General features: G+C 31.9%; 2 pseudogenes; one reads left to right on the top strand and one right to left on the bottom strand.

The window, feature by feature from the left end:
* Positions 1–20: 20 nt before the first annotated feature.
* On the bottom strand, positions 21–139 carry LOC112478936 (annotated as a pseudogene).
* An 8,715-nt stretch (positions 140–8,854) lies between these two features.
* LOC112478908 lies at positions 8,855–8,973 on the top strand (annotated as a pseudogene).
* The last annotated feature ends 6,914 nt before the right edge of the window (positions 8,974–15,887 follow it).

Below are 15,887 nucleotides of genomic sequence, written 5' to 3'. Positions count from 1 at the left end.
TGGTTTTTGTTTTATATTTATGCCTACAGCACCTGGTCTTCCTAGGTGGTCTCCCATCCAAGTACTAACCAGGCCCAACCCTGTTTAGCTTCCAAGATCAGACAGGATCAGGCTTGTTCAGGGTGACATGGCTATAGACAAACAAGCAATTTTAAAAGTCTATAATTAATATGCTAGAGACTCTCATAGGCAAAGTGGACAACATGCAAAACAGATAGGTAATGTAAGAGAGATTAAAATTCTGAGTCAGAAAGAAATGCTTAAGATAAAAACATGGTAACAAATGAAAAATGTCTGATGAGCTCATCACTACATTGAACATACTGTGGAAAGAATCACTGAGCTTGAGGATATGTCAACAGACACTTCCAAAACTGAAAATCAAAGACTGAAAAAATAGAATGGAATATTCAGGGACTTGGGATCACTACAAAAAGTATAAAATATGCATAATGGGAATACCATAAAAGGAAAATGAGAGACAGGAATAGAAGAAATATTTGAAGCAATAATAACTGAGCGTTTCTCCAAATTAATGTCAGACACCAAACCACAGATGCAGAAAGTGCAGACAATGCCAAGTAGGATAAATGCCAAATAAACTACAGCGAGGTATATCATATCCAAGCTGTAGAAAATCAAAAGTTAAAAAAATATATATTGATAGAAGTCACACATACAACACAAATTTTACCTATAGAGAAACAAAGTTAAGAAAACATCTGACTTCTCAGAAACCACACAAGCAAGAAAAGAATGGAGTGAAATATTTAAAGTGCTAAGAATTCTGTATTCTGCAAAATTATTCTTCAAAAGTGAAGGAGTAATAATTACTTTCTTAGACAAACAAAAATTGACAGAATTTGTTGCCAGTAGAACTATATTGCATGAAATAATAAAAGCAGTTCATCAAAGAGAAGAATAATTATATAGGTTGGAAACCCAGGTCTACATAAAAAAAGGCAGAGCATTGAAAAAGGAATAAATGATGATAAAATAAAAACTTCTATTTTTCCTATTCATAACTGATCTAACAGATAGGTTTTCAAAATAATAATAGTAACAATGTATTTGATTATTCATACAGATGAATATATCTCCTGTGTAATGTTTACATATATTTATATATGTGAAATGAATAGCAACAATAAAATAAAGGATGGAAATGAGGAATTTAGGTCATTTTGTGACTAAAAGGTATGGGTACTTTCTGAAGCGGTATAGTATCTCTTGTAAGTGAACTTGGATAGTTGTAAATGTATGTTGTAAACCTAAGGCAATCACTGAAAGAAAGTAAGAAAAGTGTAATGGATATGCTAAGAAAAGAGAGAAAGTGAAATCATATAAAATGCTCAGATAAAACCATAACAGGCAGAAAAAAAGTGAAAGATAAAAATTGGAACAAAGAACAAGGATAATTAACAGAAAACAGTAGCAAATATGATAGATATTAATCAAACCTTATCAATAATTACCTTAAAAGTCAATGGTCTAAGTAAACCAATTAAAAAGCAGATTGTCAGAGCTGATAAAAAAATAAGACCCAACTATATGTTGTTTATAAGAAACTGCTTTAAATATAAAGATTAAAAGTAAAGAGATAGAGACATATCCTTGACAACATTAATCAAAAGAAAGCTGTAGTAGCTATATTACTTTCAGGTAGAGCAGATTTAGATCAAAAAAATTATCAGAGATAGAGGGACATCATATAAGAATAAAGGGGTCAGTTCTCCAAGAAGACAAAATAGTTCTCAGTGTGTACATGCCAAACAACAGAACATTAACATATTTGAGGCAAAAAACCACGTAGAATTGCAAAGAGAAATAGATGAATCCCCTATTGTAGTTGGAAACTTCAAAATCTCTCTATCAGAAATGAACAGACCCAGCAGACAGAAAATCAATAAGGACACAGTAGAACTCAAGAACACCAATTCCACTGGATATAATTGACATCTATAGATTATTTTATTTAACAACAAAATACACATTCTTCTCAAACTCACATGGAACACTCACCAGAATAGACTACATTTTGGGACATAAGACACACCTTCGCTAATTTAAAAGAATAGAAATCACACAACGTCTGTGATCAGACGACAAAGAATTAAAATGGAAATCAATTACATAAAGATAGCTTGAAAATCTTCAAATACTTAGAGACTAAACATCACACTTCTAAATAATACATGGGTCAAAGAAGAATTTTTAAAATAAGTTAAATTTATTTTGAACTAAATGAAAATGAAAACACAAATTATCAAAATGTGTGGAATGCAGGAAAAGCCATGCTTAGAAGGAAATTTATAGCATTGAATGCATATATTAGAAAAGAAAAAAGATCTAAAATCAACAAAGTTTCCACATTAGAAAACTAGAAAAGGAAGAGCAAATAAAATCCAAAGTGAGCAGAAAGAATAAATAATAAAAATTAGAGCAAACATCAATGAAACTGAAAACAGGAAGTCAATAGAGAAAACCAACAAAACCAAAAGCTTGTTCTATAAAAAGATCAATAAAATCAATAAGCCTTTATCTGTGCTCAGACACAAATTTGATAACCTTGATGAAATGGATGAATTTTTTGAAAGGCACAGTCCGTTAAAACCCAAACAAGAAGAAATAGACAATCTGAATAGGCCTATATTTGTTAAAGAAATTTAATTAATAATTAATAATATTCCAAGACGGAAAGCACTGGGTTCTCTATTAAATTCAACTAAATATTTAAGGAAAAAAAATTATACCAATTCTCTACAATCTTTATCAGAAGATAGAAACAGAAGGAATATTCCTAATTTAAAACCAGACAAAGACATTGCAAGGAAAAAAAAAACACAGACCAATATCTTTCACAATCATCAATGCAAAAATCCTTAACAAAATATTAGTCAATTGACTTCAACAACGTATGAAAAGAATTATATACCAAAACCAAGTGGAATTTATACCAGGTGCGTAAGGCTGGTTCAATGTTCAAAAATCAGTAAACGTAACAGATCACATCAATAGGCTAAAGTAAAATAACCACGTGATTACATCAATAAATGCATAAAGCACTTGACAAAATTCAAAACCCGCTTATTATAAAAGTTCTTAGTAAATTAGAATAGAAGGAAACTTTTTCAACTTGATAAAGGATATCTATAAAAAAACCTGCAGCTCACATCATACTTAACAGTGAGAAACTCAAAGCTGTCTCACTAAGATCAGGAAAAAGGCAGTGATACTTTCCCTCATCACTGCTTTTTAACATCACACTGTAAGTCCTAGCTAGTACAATAAGGCAAGAAAAGGAAATAAAAGGTATACAAGTTGGGAACAACGAAATAAAGTGATAACAATCATCTTTGTAAAAATTCAAAAGGATTGACAAAAGACTCTTGGAACAAATAAGCGATTATAGCAAGGTTGTAGTATACAAGGTTAAAAGTCAACCACTTTCTTATATATCATCGGTGAACACATGAAATTTGAGATTAAAAACACAATATAATTTACATTACCACCCCAAAAATAAAGTACTTAAGTATAAATTTAACAAAATATGTGTAAAATCTGTGTGAGGAAATCAGCAAATCTCTGAAGAAATTATAGAACTTAAATGAAGAGATATTCCATATTCATAGATAGGAAAACTCAATAATTATTATCAGTTTTCCCCAACTTGATCTATAAGTTCAAGTCAATCCCAATCAAATCCTAGCAAGTTATTTTGCGGATATTGATAAATTGATTCTAAAGTTTATATGGAAATGCAAAAGACCCCAAATAGCCACACAATATTGCAGGAAAAAAAAAACAAATTTGGAGGACTATCAAACTTTAAGACTTACTATAAAACCACAGTATTCAAGACCTACTATAAAGCTAGTACCCTATTGGTGAAAGAATAAATAAATAGATCAATGGAACAAACTAGAGAATCAAGAAACAGACCCACAGAAATTTAGTCAGTTGATCTTTGGCAAAGAAGCAAAGGCAATACAATGGAGAAAAAGTAGTCTTTAACAAATAGGGCTGGAATAACTGGCAATATAAAAAAAAATAAATGTAGACACTATTTGGAACATAGTCAACTCTCGGTGCAGTATTTGCAAGCTGCTTAATAGTTTTTATCTGTGGTAACATGTCAAATACATTATATTCAAGAAGATTTTTATTGATAGAAAAACAAGCTAATACAACCAACATTTTACCTTATTTTTAATATGGATCAGCCAACTATGTGTTAGTAAGTAAAGTTTTCATGGAACAAAGTAGCATCCATTTACTTACATATTATAAGTTTTTTAACTAAAATGGTGAAATTAAATAGTTATGACAGTGACCATATGGCTGGCAAAGCCTAAAATATTTACTATTTGGTCCTTTTCAGAAATTTATAATCCATTTTTCACTTAAAAACCTTGTCATCTTCCACCTGAAAAATGAGCAATTCATGGGTGATTCAAGTGTTATAGTATTTTTTCCTCTTAATTTTCTTGATAATTTATGATATTAGAAATTCCACCATTTATCTTAGAAATACATTTGTGATAAATTTGAAGAGTAATCTCAATAGGAAGAATATGAGCTGAATTTCTCCAACAGAGTATCCTAGACTGAGAGGAAGGGAGAGGTATTGAAAAACCTATCCTTGTTACATTTAATTTGCACAATAAAATGTTATCCTATTATTAAAGATAAACACACTGAGACCTAGAGAAGATGTGTAACTTAAAATGCAAAGTAGTATGCCATTGATCAATGGCAGAGTGAGGATACAGACTCGAGTTTATCTAATCCAAATCTTGAACCCTCTCTCCCATGTGATGCAATCTCCTACGTACAAGTTCCTACGTATTGAGGCAGCATAGTACTGTTTGTTGGTGCCAAGTGCTGTGGGTTTAGGATTATCCTGATTCCAATGAAAAATTTATTATTCAAACCTTAGTATAGCAGGAATTAAGAAGAGAGGGGGGTGTTCTTTTGGGTCTTTCTAGCATTTCTGTGAACTAACAAGATAGGTACTCTGCCCTCTTAGAATAACCATTCTTCCTTACTTTTCCAGGGAAAATGAGTGCTTGCTCAGCTCTTTGTAGTTTCTCTTTTTCAGATCAGCAACTCTGTAGAAATCACAATATCTTTTCCTGCTTCTTTCTTTAAAGTTGTCTTCTTGGAGAAAGCAGCATTTATTCAACTGTTCTGAATGTGGCTGGGAGTGTTGATTGATTTGGGGAAGGGGAGTAAAAACAGCAGGTCTAAATACATTTGGTAATTTAGCTTTGTCAGCAATAACTATGATATTTTTATCTCCATCTTCTCTCCCTAATTTGGAGGAAATTGGGAAATAGTCTATCCGACCACTCAAACATTACCACGTGCTCAACATCTTTTTGTCACAGGAGTGCTATTTTTAGTTCTCATCTCAGTTAGCATTCCATTCTTTCAGAGGCACAGAATCTTATGACTAAAGGGATCTTAGAAGTCACTAGTTTAGTTTTCTTTGCAATGTATAATTCCACAAATACCGTTTTATATGTTTTAATTAGGGAATTTATATATATTACCATAAAACTGACATATAACAAAAATGTTAGCACACATTTGCTCTGCTCATAAACAGTCCTTGAAGCTTTGCAAAATTCTGACCATCTTAAATGTGAAACATTCCAATTGTGGTATTGGAAACCAACCTAATCTATTGAGGCAAGGAAGGGTTAGCACAAGTAACAAGATTTAGTGTCTACAGTAATGACACTGCCCTTTGAAATCCCTATTTTCAAAAAAAAATTTGAAGCAAAAAACTGAAAACAAAAACATGAAAGAAACAAAGAAAATAAAGGATGTTACTTGGAGTGGCAAAATCTTAAAAAGTCTATCCTCATGGTCTTTTGTGTTCCCAGGAATCTTTTTTAGCTCACAGGTCACTTTGCCATTGGATGTAAGTACAAATGTAAATAAGGCAATAGAAGGTCTTCAGTGGTCAATGCTAGGTTCTTGCCAGGGTGACCTGTGTATCTCGTTTGGTTTAATATGCAGCTGTAGCCATCTCAAAATCATTCTTAATAATTTTTGAACAAAGAACTCCATATTTTCATTTTGCACTGGACACCACAATTAATGTAGCCAGGCCTTGTTCCTGTCAATGCAGACTTTTGCTCTATATTATATCACCCAAATAATATGGAATGTGTATGTGTTGTGTTGTGTTTTTAGTACAAGTAAATGACTTTTTACACCAATTACTAATAAAAGCATATTAATTTTACTTTTGAAAACAAATCTACTCTCTTCCCTTATCTATCCAGATTCAGTGGAAAATAATTTTTCTACTTCTTTGCTTAAAATAAAAAAAAAAAGCTTTTGAATTGTAAGAAACCAAAATTGAACCAAACCCAAGCAAACACAAAACCTGAAACATATTCATTGCTAACATAATTCATTTTTAAAACTAAAAAGAGTAAAGATTCTGGAGTTATACTACTTATATCTGGGTAATTTATAAGCTGTGTAACTTTGGGTAAATTAGTTAGCTTTGTTGTGTCTCAACTTCCTCATCAATAAACAGATAAAATAGTAATACATATCTTGTGGGGTTATTTTAGAAAAAAATGAGAATAAGTAAAATAGCACAATGTTTAGAAAAAAGAGCTTAAGACTGAGATGTTAATACTCCCACATGCCTAAACTCACTAGTACAATGCCTTGTAGGTGCTAAAATAAATATTAATAGAATTGCTACATTAAAAAATACTAAAAAGATATCTAGATGTTCTCAAGAAAATGTTTTTACTGATAAAACATTGTAATACATTGTCTCCTATGCTTTATTTGACACATTATTCTTTCAATAGTGATTCAGTAAATAAGGACTTTAGAATATTAGCATCTTTATTATCTATAAAGTCTTTAAATTTCCTTAAAAGAAAGTAAGTATAAATTCTTATACATCATACAATATTATTTATCCTCTTTAAATAATTTCTATTAGTTTAAAAATTCAAAGAAATCCAGAAGATATAAAAAATAATGAATAATCTTGACATAAGTGTTATTTTTAGGTGACATTTCTAAGATTGTTCATATATAATTAAAAATTGAAACGTGTTTTTGTGTCATTTGTTTCTATTCTGTATTGAATATAAACAATGTAAGCCCATGCATTGATAAGAAATATCAAAAAGTTTCTTCAGGATTCACTTGACAAGGGGCGCTAGAGAATTGGTGATCTGTGAACCTTTCTATGTGGGTATGAAATTTGCTATAAAGGCTTTGAAAGCACAAAGCCTGCAAGGCAAATGAGAATGGTAATCATAATCCCAATCATAAGCCTGATAACACAGGGGTGATTAAATGTCATTCTCTTGGGGAGAAATAGATTGATTCTGTTTCATAAAGGGGGACAAAATCCACATCTTCCTCAAATATGGCATTAAATATATGGCTAAAGTTGGGTTTCAAGTGGAGGCTGGTAAATTGAGGAGAGATAATTAACTGCTTTCTGAGGTATAAGCACTTAACCACATGCAGAGGTGGTTATATTGACTAAGCAACTAATTTGGTATTAGCACATTTTAGCTGCTGAATAGATATGATCTTCCTTTTGTTTCCAACCTGCTGGAAACCACTAATTAATTAGATTCTATCATCGCACCTCCTAACATCACTACTAACAACACTCTTCTGTGAACACAAGATATACTATCCATCTTTTAAATAGCAGACTTCCATGAACCTGCAACCTTCTGGTGGCCATCAGATAGTTCACGTGGAGACCTCCACTATGGTTTTCTCTGCCCTCAGCTAGCTTCGTTTCTTTAACTTTCATAAATTAGTTTTAAAAAAAATTCTTGCCGATGGTTACAGCACTTCCTCTTTCATGAGTATGCAATGTACTCTGAAAGTCACTAAAAGGACTTTCAGAGGATGTTAAGGACTGAAATGTAGTATTTATTTACTTATTTATCACAAACCCATTCTCACCCACATTTTTCTCATTTGGCCATTATTTAAGAAGGAAAGTAAAAAGCTGATACCATTTATTCATGTTATCTGTTGTAAAGATTTTTATCACATTGCAATTATAACACATATATCGTACTGTTTAATCATTAACACAAAATCATTCCTATAGAAGCCGCCGAATAACCACTTTAGTATAATAGGTTTAGTTTGCACCAAGGCAGATTTGTAATAGGACAGAAATAAATATATCCTCATTATCCACTCTCTTCAAAGATGAGCAATACCTCAAAATAATATGAATAATAAAAAAGCTACCTAGGTAACTAAAGAAAGCATTCATTTTTTTCAACTCTTTCAGCTGAAGGTATTATTTTAGGATGACTCAGATAGTGGAAAACCCCAGTAAGTACATACCTCAAGGAACCACAAGTTTCTTTCTACTTCCTTATTACTGAAAGGGAAGTCAAGTGCTGCACATTTGAAAATGTCTGTATGAGCCAGAGTAGTATAAATTTTTTAAAATTTATATTACAAACGAATTTACACCAGGCCATGGAAATAAGAACCAGGTTTTGCTATTGTTGTTTTCGTTCTTTTGTCTTAGGAAATGAAATAAACAAAGACTTTAAAAGGGTGATAGTTTTGTCCAGTTTCATAATATAAATTTTCAAAAATTAGGAGCCTGATCCTATGCCTCCTCCTTTAGGCCTTGTTGCTCAATGCATGCCATAGAATTATATTAATTTTCAATGATTCTGGTAAGGTTTTAGAGTAAAATGAAATATATCTAAGGTATTAGCTATAAATGCAGCAAACTGTGATACTATAATATTGTTTAGCAAATGGAGAGGAGTGGGCTAGGGGAGTGGGGAGAGAAGCAGAAAGAGAGGAGGTTGGAGTCTATGGCCATGCTACCCTGAACAAGCCCAATTCCATCTGATCTCAGAAGCTAAGCAGAATTGGTCCTGGTTAGTACTTGGATGGGAGACCACCTAGGAAGACCAGGTGCTGTAGGTGTAAATTTAAAAAAATAAGAAATTGTAAGCTGACAAGATCTTTGCAATCTGTATGGTCAACCAAGGATTGCCTCACCTAAAAAAAAAAAAAAAAGAAGAAGAAAAAAGAAATAAAAAGAAAAAAGAAAGAAAGAAAAGAAAAAAAAGAGAGGAGATCAGAGAGAAAAAGCAAGCTATGGTTCCAAAGAAGTATTGTTTTGAGCCTCATGTTTGCCAGTTAAGTAGGAAACAAGGCTTGACATATGTTCTCGTAGTGTGCACAGTCTGTTTCTTTGTAAGATATTCAACCTTCTTGATTATTCTGTTCTTACGATTTCTCCCTTTTTCTACTCAACATTCCAGTACCTACATATTATATAGATTCAATGCTTTAAGACTGTATAAATTCTTTTATCAAAAAGAGAGAGGCAAGAACATTAAAATATAATGGGCTATAAGATACTAGGTCTTTTTAAAAATCAAAAATTAATAATTATCACTCATAATTATATACATAAATGTTAACTAAAGTTACACATAAATATGTAAAATTTAGAACTGTCAAAAATTTGAATTGCTTAAGATTTTTAGACCTGACAAAATGTTTAGTATTATTAATGATAACTCCAGTGGCCTTAAAATTGAGGTTGCAATACAGATTGGGTTTTACTGAAAAAGACTTTATTTGGAAAAAAAATAATTTTTTATGAATGGAAATAATGTCATATTCTCAGAGTGATTTTGCTTCTTTTATTTGGTATCTTGTCTCTCCTCCTTCTATAATCACTTTTAATTACCTTTTGCTGGTATATTTTAAAAATATAATCTAAGCCTTGAACTCTTTATTTACATTATTATTATTATTTTTCTGTATTTCATATTCAAATAACTTATTTTTTTAAGTCCAAAATGTCCTGATTTATACATCTCTATAGCAAATACCATGGTGGCTCTCATCCTACATATACTAAAATTTGAAATAACTTATAAAGGTTATCAATCATCTTGACCTAATACACTAGGTTTTTAAAAGCTGATGTAGCATTTGAACTTTCATTTGTGAGTTCTTTGGACTGTTGCATTGGGTTTGGTGCAAACTGGGCTGTACAGTGGCTTATACAAAATACTTAAAATATATGCTGCTGGAGATAGATATCAACACATAAGCCTGTGACTTCTGCTTTTTAACATTACTTTTCCATTTTAAAAGCATAAACTTTCCATGTGTGCAGGCACAGCATTATCTACGATTATATAAATACATGAATACATATGCATAATGTTGAAATTACAGATGCTCTTCTGTGTTTATTTAGCTGACGGTGTAAAAATATTCTACTATTCTATCAGTTCATCGGAAGCAGCCAGATTAAAATTTTCACATCTGTTCTTAAGCTATTAACCAAAATGGACAACAGACTAATTTTTATTACTCTGCTCTAACTTACTTTCTTTAAAATTGTTCTTCTCTCAGAAACATTTAAATAACTGACCCATTAAATTCAGTATTCTGCATATGTGTTTTTATTGACTTTATGCTAAAATATAGATTATTAGTTGTTTGAATTTTTGCTAACTCTACAAATGAATGCATAAATAAATATTATTTGACTATTTCTTTATTAATTATAGGTCCAGAATTGAATGCCAAAAGCAGAAAGGCCAGATAAAAATATGATAAGAACAAAATAAGTAGTAAAATTCCCAAATTTTGCAGAGCAAAAATAGATATATAATCTCTGGTTTAGTGACAATAGCATCTAAGTGTCCTTTGGATTTCATTCAGGCATTAGATTTTAAGAGAAAATCTTAAATTGTTGTTTCCTTTTTTAAATTAGATATAGTCAAATAAGGTGATATATTATAAAACCTCAAATGTGGCTTTTCTTTTAATTTCCTTTTTAAAGATTAGAGGGCACAAAGGATATGTGTATGTGCCCTCTGCTGGCAAAGTTAAGATCATAGTCTCTTTCTAGAAACAATAGAATCAAAATCCTGAAAGCAGAACAGTGCATTATATTCTAAGGCATTTTACAGAAAGAGCAGAACAGATTTGAATTAATTAAGTGTCTTAAAAGGATAGCAGACAAGTTTAGTATTGCGGTTTATTGAAAGGCTAAATCAAACTATTGGAAAATAATAATGTTATATTTTACTCTTCAAAATTTTATGTCAATTTGTTAAAAAAATAATGAAGCTTAAATATCTAGTTTGGTTAATTCCATTAAAGTTCTAGAAGACAAAAAAAGCTAAATTACTTTACAAGATTAATTTGAGCTTTGTAAATCTCTGACAATAATTATAGTCCATTTGTCTATCAATCGTAAATACTAGAAAAATTTGGTATTCCTAGAATAGAATATTAATCTGAATTGAACTAATCTAACATTTCTATCTTTTTAAAGTCTTAGAAAATAATATGTAAAATGAATTTGTACATCCTCTTCAATGTGAAGAAACAAGATTTTTAAAAATAAAAATCCAAAGGTAAAATAAATATACCCCAGAAATTTTGTAAAACATCAACAAACATTCCCCAAACTGAAAACACTTGCAGAGAAAATAAATGAGTAATAGGGAAGTGATCGATGCATTAGTGTCAACTCAGGAGAATGTGACAAATGATGTTCTGAAACAGCTGATTTGGGGCCTGGTGTCAGTGTATCTTCTCATCAAGTGGTCTAGATGATAAAATACAAAGCACATTCTTTAAATCTGAATGTGGCGGTAAGGAGCTGAAGATTGATATAGTGAAGCCTGGAAAATAATTTTTTGGAGGTAAAAAGTATTTAAGGAGTTAATCCACCCAAAGTTGCTTATTTTGCAAGGCAGGAAGGAAACTGGAGCCCAGAATGAGTAAAGTCTAAAAATTGGAAAAAATCATATTCAAATAATGAAATAATCAGATACAGAATGTAGTTTAATAAAAACAATTGTGGAGCTGTACGTTGCAGAGGAAAGACAAATAAAAATATCCCATAAATCTGGCAGGAAAATGGCTTGTGGTCATAGTTCATAACAAACTGACCATTAGTCTGAAATTATATATTAAAAAATAAAAGAAGAAAAAACCCAAACGTAATGCATTAAAAGATTGAAGTGTATTAAAAAAGGAGGGAAATATATAACAAAAAAAATGTAATAAATATATGTAAAGAATGATCTACTCCTTATGTTGCTATCAATTAATTAAGAACTTTGATCTAGTTAATCAATCTGTCACTTTCTAAATATATAAAATGAGCAGGTCAACTAGATAACCATCACCTATTATTAATTTCTTATGAACTATGCAGTAATAGCTGGCACACCTACTTTAAGCTGGTTTCTTCTACATATAAGGGGTGCACACAGTGATACATCATTCTTTTTTTTTTTTTTCTAGAAAAGGCAAACTAATCTAGAGTGACAGGAAGCAGATCACTGGTTGCCTGGGGCTGGAGGGTGGGGATGGAGAACAAAAGGGCATGAGAAACTTTTGGGGATAATAGAAATATTCTGTACCTTGACTGTGGTGGCGTGTGCACAGGTGTATACATTTGTCAAAACATGTGAATTTTATTGTAATTATTAGGCAAGTTATGCCAAAAAAAAAGGTAGGAAATAAAAGGGAGGAGGAACTGTTATGGCTGCCTTCAGAAAGTATCATCGCAGTAAAAATTTAGATCTGACAGAAACTGTGAAGATGATCTAGTTTAGTGTGTTCATTTTACAGATAAGGAAAGTGAGGCCCAGAAAGAGGAACTTGTCAAAGGACACACTCTGCTAGTTAGTGACAAAACCGGGATTGGAACCCAGACTCCTGAACACAGTCTTTCTGTCTCTTCTCCCACAGTCTCAAGGAAGATTAAGGAAAAGGATGTCCTGGGCCTGAGTCCCACTGAGACTCACTTAGATGTGAGCATGTCTGGGAATGAGGGCTGGATCATGAGAGCTGTCAATATCCCTTTGCTCTCTAAAAGTTTCCAGAGGTCTCCAGTGGCCAATGTGAAAATCAGGGACCAGATTTCTGTGCTCTGTTCCCAGTTCTGAGAAGTTATGGACAAGTTACCATAACTACTCCATCAGTTGGTGTCTACAATAAAGGTAAATGGAGCAATATTTATAAATAGAATTGAACATTGTGAGGAAAAAAATAGAAGAAGAGGCGCTATGCCACAGCCACCTGTTGTCAACAATGCTATTTTGGGTTTTCCAAACAGGGTTTGGTGCAAAAAGAAAAGGAGAGCTATGAAACTACAGAAACATTATTTACTTAGGTTTTACTAAATTAATAAACCCATTTTTCAGTCTTGTAAGGTAAGAATTATTGCTAAATTAGCACTTCATATAGTGAGATAAAGTTGGAATAATAAAAATAGTATTGCAACTCATAGATGGCAATATGTGAATGGAGAACATATTTAGGGAATTTGAAAAGGTTAATAATGCTTATTCTCTATCTTTAGTCTTTTCTCAGGAAAAAAAAAATTACTTTGAATGTTGTCCAAAGTGTCTCAGACATTCATCAGATGTATGTGATATATTATTCTTAATTTAAAATTATATGTTTATACATTTGAAGAATAGTCACAAAATTAACTAATAGGTTGGATAGAAACTGGAGATTTTTAGAGACTTAGGAGTAAGGGAGAAAATATAGAAAGGAGAAATGTGGTGAAGGCATGTCATCACAGCTTTATAACTAGAATAGCAAATACTCCTTTCTTTTAAAATGTGAAGAAATAGCAAATGGGAAAGTTAAATGTGATTAAAGTTAAAAATTAGGAATGTAGAACCCAAGTTTAAGTTATTTACATTGCCCTTAATAAGATAACAAGTGCTTCTCCATTACTGTGACCAGAATGATAGGGCTAATGAACAGGAAAATTAATTCCAAAACATATTCTCTGTCCCCTTTTAAAGAAAAGAAAAAAAACACCCAAAACTTAATGACTAGCATCTAGCAGTCTGGATAATCAATGAAAATTACTTGACAATCTATTTCTTTTATTTAAATTAATTTTTTTTTAATTTTTACTTCACTTGCATATTTTTTAATGGTGTTGGGTATGTATTTGTCCTTGTTTGTTATAACTGTAGTTAATTTTTGAATATCAGATGAAATTTTCTAAGGGAGAGTAATGGGTCTATTTTACAGAAATATATTTAGTTTACTATAGAGCCACATTAGTCAATGAATCAGAATAACCGACAGTAACACTGATGTTTTTCAATAGGTATATTTCTTGCTGTCTTAGCACCTTTAACAGACAACCAAACTATTCAAGTTTCATGTTTCCGTTTTTCTCAAGAATGTATATTATTTGCCAAAAATTAAGTTGAAGAGATATGCAATGATATTATTATATGTGGAAAATACACATAAAATCTCCAGAATGAAGGTGCATGCCATTATCGATAAATAAAAAATCGTAAAAGGCCATTTGCTAGATGGAAAGGTAATGCTGCAAGATGTAAAAATGTCTTGAGCTGAGGAAATACAGTAGGAGGTATGACACAGTTGGATCAAAAAAAAAAAAAAGACCATTCAGATGATGTCTACATTCTGACAAATGTAACAATATTCGGTTGAGCTGTGTAACGCATAGAAGGAATAAGAACTCAGAGGGTCACAAATTGGTATTAGAAGGAAAAGCATAAAAAGTAAACTTACAGACATAAATATTGGTATTCACATTCTTTTTGAAGATGTGGGAAAGGCTGAAAGCCAAATTTGAAACAGTGTGTAAAACCTATTAACAACAGAGGATGCATAGTTGAGACATGATCAGGTCCAACTTGCAGGCTCTTCATGCCATTTGCAACAAATTATAAACATTGATCAAATCTGAAAAAACAAAACACTGAGGTAAAGGGAAGTAATGGCTACTATGTTTGACTGTAAAACAAAAACAGTTGTAAATCTTCCGCTTAATAATTTATACAGGGCTAAAGTTTCTAGAATAGAGTGAGGCTTTCTCTTGGGACAGTCATTTCTCTAAGAGGGATTTCTATAGGTAGGCATGCTCTGTAGTATTCTGCTTTCAGAAAAAAGCAGACAAGTCTTACTGCAAGTGCTCTGGGTAATCACAGCTGACCACCCACATCCAGAACATTATTGATAGTTTCATGCTTTATTGAAATTAAGGTTTCTGAATTTTATTCCCATATTGTTTTCATTGTCTAGGTTATTTTGGTATTTTATGAAATTTAGTGGTACAGAGTAGTTATTACAATACTCATTATTTATGATTTTTGCATTTCTTAAAAAATAAACTATAATGTTCAAGTTAGGTAAGGCTTCATAGTCAGAGATGATTTTTACAATTAAATTAATTTTACCAAACAGAGATATGTAATGGAAATCATGGCCTTTGTATTCAGGCAGATCTATTTTTACAATATACTTCTTCTTGGTAGATAAATACCCTAAGTACCGGGGAAATTTAGAACCAGAATTCTGTAGATTTTGATCAACAGCACAAATTGTTTCTGAAAGCTTTTGATCTCCTGCATTGTTCCCTACCATAGTTCATGGACAGTTTTCAAACAGTAACTTGAACACACTCTCCCTCCAGTCTAGCTCTGTCTTTGTTCACACATTCACCACTCTGTCTGCTAAGCTGAATAGTTCTCCCCCTATGTGTGTAGAGCCATGGGTGAGAGGATGGGCTCAAGTCCATATAACTAACACTGGTGGAACAGTGCCAGAAGTGCACCCAAACTTTCACCTCTTAATTTAAGGCTCCGTTTCCTGGTAATTCAAGAAAATCTTTATTCCCTTTAGAAGAAAGAAAATGAAGTCCACATTATAGTACACTCTTTTATAGTACACAATACTCTAACCAGGTATGTAATGAATTATAACATTATAATTAATCCACCTGTCTTGGTCTGTTCAGGCTACTAAAACAAAAAAATACCATGAACTTGGTGGCTTAAACAACAAACATT

Source organism: Pteropus alecto, unplaced genomic scaffold (assembly GCF_000325575.1).
Source record: "Pteropus alecto unplaced genomic scaffold, ASM32557v1 scaffold63, whole genome shotgun sequence".
Classification (NCBI taxonomy): Eukaryota; Metazoa; Chordata; class Mammalia; order Chiroptera; family Pteropodidae; genus Pteropus; species Pteropus alecto.
This window is presented reverse-complemented; position numbering and strand designations above follow the sequence as displayed.